Below are 3,308 nucleotides of genomic sequence, written 5' to 3'. Positions count from 1 at the left end.
GTACCGAACTATAGTGATGGTTATAACTTGGATTGAGTGATAATTACTTTTAATCCTTAATCAAACGTCGTTATCAAGGCTTGATAATAACATTGAGATTATTTTAGGAAATTTTTATAGTGAAATTTAATATAAATTTAAGATAATCAAATCTCAAATGAAAATTATATGTCCAAGATTACGTTAACCTCTTTTTGGCTTAACACTTTTCTTGTACTTTTCATGTCAACAATGAGATAACATGTCATTTTCCTTGAACCAATTTTTTCTTAGAAGAAATTTAAAATAACTGCCTAAATAAAATTATTTGTAATATTATTTTTTTGTGTGAGTGTGACATTTCTCACTTGCTATATTGTTTCTATAGTTTAATCATTTACAGGAAGTGCAATGGTTATATTTGTCATTCAAATATTTATATACATCCAATGTGCAATGTAGTTGCATGAAGTGACTGAAAATTGTGAAGTTGAGTTTAAATGATGTGATGTTTTTTTTTTTTTAGTTTATTTGAGAAAAATAATTTCTTTTTAAAATAGTTGATTAATTTTTCTGCGATACTTAAGTGAAATTGATTAATCTTTGTATTCAAAAAAGTAATCTAATTAATGACTTTAATGCAATAAAATAAAAATTAAGTGACCATGAAATTAACCCAAAAAGATCAAGAAAATTGACTATTTTTAATAACATTGATATAATCGTGTTAGTTTAGTATTAAATTCCTCTGTCTCTTTTTTTTAGAGGAACGATTCAAATTAAACTCAATAATTCAATGACCAAATTTGTATAATACCTTTATAAAATGAGGAAATCATTTTATTTTTACCTTTAAAATGGCTTATTACGCTTACACCAAAGTCCAACTTTCATTACTTATTTTAGTTGCCATCGGTGTTATGGTGATGACAAATGATTCAACTTTCAACCGAACAATTACTGAACGATTTGTCTATGAACTCTCTCTAAATACTCCTCTACTAAATTAATGTTCATTGTCAATGTAGAGATTATGACCCTGGAGTTTGCATACTTAAATCGATCGGATGGCAAAATTCTACAGGGTGGCAGTTCGTTCGGCCATATTGTATGGAGTAAAGTGTTGGCTAGTCAAGAATCTCCACATTCAAAAATTAAAGGTGGCGGAAATACGGATGTTGCGTTGGATGTGTGGGTTTACTAGGGGTGATAGAGTTCGGAATGAGTCTATCCGGGAGAAGGTTGGAGTGGCTTCGATGGAGGATAAGATGCGGGAAGTCCGATTGAGATGGTTCGGACACGTGATGAGGAGGGGCACGGATGCCCCGGTTCGTAGGTGTGAGAGGCTAGCTTTGGATGGTTTCAGACGTGGTAGGGGTAGGCCGAAAAAATACTGGAGAGAGGTGATTAGGCGGGACATGGAGATGTTACAGCTCACTGAGGACATGACCCTAGATAGGAAGATCTGGAAGACAAGAATTAGGATAGAAGGCTAGTGCTAGTTTGGGTCGTTAGGGTAGGGTTTTACTAGGTGGGTGTATTATTCTTGTTATGCCACCTTATTTCATGCTTTATTACGAACTTGTTTACTAGTCTTTGTGTACTATTCCTTGTGGGTATCGTATTTATGTCATGTCATCTTACTCCATACTTTATTACGGATTTGATTATTATTCCTTGTCTTGAGCCGGGGGTCTATCGGAAACAGTCTTTCTACTTCTCCGAGGTAGTGATATAGACTGCGTACATCTTACCCTTCCCAGACACCACTATGTGGGAATACACTGAATTTATTATTATTGTATTCCATCAAAATGGATGGAGCACCATCATTTTTATTGCAATTTTTAATGGGGTCCAAAGCATAATGAATATGATGTTTTTTATAAAAGAAAGAACTCTTGTAAATATAATGATTTCATTGAGAGAGATCTTCATTGTACTCGATTGCTGCAAGATTTTGCCATAATTCTTGCTCGTACTAATAATCCTTCACTTATCGAATACAAATTTGTCTATAATTGAATGTAAACATAAGAAATTTATTACATATAAATTTCAACGTTTTATAAATTTGAAATAACTTTTGTTATATGTATTTTTCTAGTCAATAAATACACGTGCATTAGAACTCGAATCTCTCTTTCTCCCTATATATATATATATATATATATATATATATATATATATATATATATATATATTATACTTATATATAAGGGAGAATAATATATTTTTGTAGTCCTCACAAAGTTTTTAATGCAATTAGATAGTAACACATGTTTATTATTTTTTCCATACATATTGTTACATTTGTCCTCATTTGTCATTTCATGATATTTTATTTATATATTTATAATTGAATTATACATAGTAGTAATTTTTAATAAATCTCTTCTTATTCCTTATGAATTACTTGTTCTTCTTTTACTTACTTCTTATATTAAAAATTAATTATTTTTCTTACTTATTTATTTTAGTAAATCACAAAAGATTTATAACTTTTTTCTATATTATTATTATTTCATTAAGTAATTACATGAAGTATTAAAAGTCAAATTTAAAACATAAATAATAAAGATATTTTCATATGCTTTACTCTCAATATATTTGATTCTTAAGTTATTTGTCAAGTCACAAAAATAAGTAAAAAGGAATTGAGAGAATATTCGTTTATCTCTCTTTTTCATTTTGCTTGACTCCTATTTACTTATTATTTTAGCAAATCAAGAGAGATTTATATTCAGTAGTAAAATATTATTTAAAAATTATTTATACACAATTTCGATAAGTAGTGTGAGAAGTGAGATAAGGGATGATGGAGATGGAAGCTACTGCTGGGATTGAGAAAAGGTGTATTGAAGAACGAAGGGATCAATAAATGTAACATGCGAAATATAATTTTTTTATTTTCACGAATCAAATTCATAAGTCTAAAAAAATTTATTTCTCTAGAGAAAATATTTTATTTTTTTTCCAAAAATTTAACCAGTCAAATATGAAAAAGAAAAAACCAAAACATGTTGAACACACCACTTATTTGCTTTAAATTGAATTTTATGTTGATTCGTATTTGTTAATTCTCCTTCATACTTCCTTCCCCATAAATAGAGTCATTTAAAAGTTATCCAATTATATAACAAAAAAATATTAATAATCATATAACTTACCAAACAAGACATAATCAATATATCAATAAATTAATTAAATGTATAAATTCAAATTAAGTATAAATAACATAAATACCAACCCTTTTGGAAGTAATTATACTCTCTTCCACTTTTTTAATTACTTTACTCTTTCTCCCTATTAATATACATAACATAACT

The sequence above is a fragment of the Capsicum annuum genome, chromosome 11, assembly GCF_002878395.1.
Source record: "Capsicum annuum cultivar UCD-10X-F1 chromosome 11, UCD10Xv1.1, whole genome shotgun sequence".
NCBI lineage: Eukaryota > Viridiplantae > Streptophyta > Magnoliopsida > Solanales > Solanaceae > Capsicum > Capsicum annuum.
Note: the sequence above shows the minus strand (reverse complement) of the source record.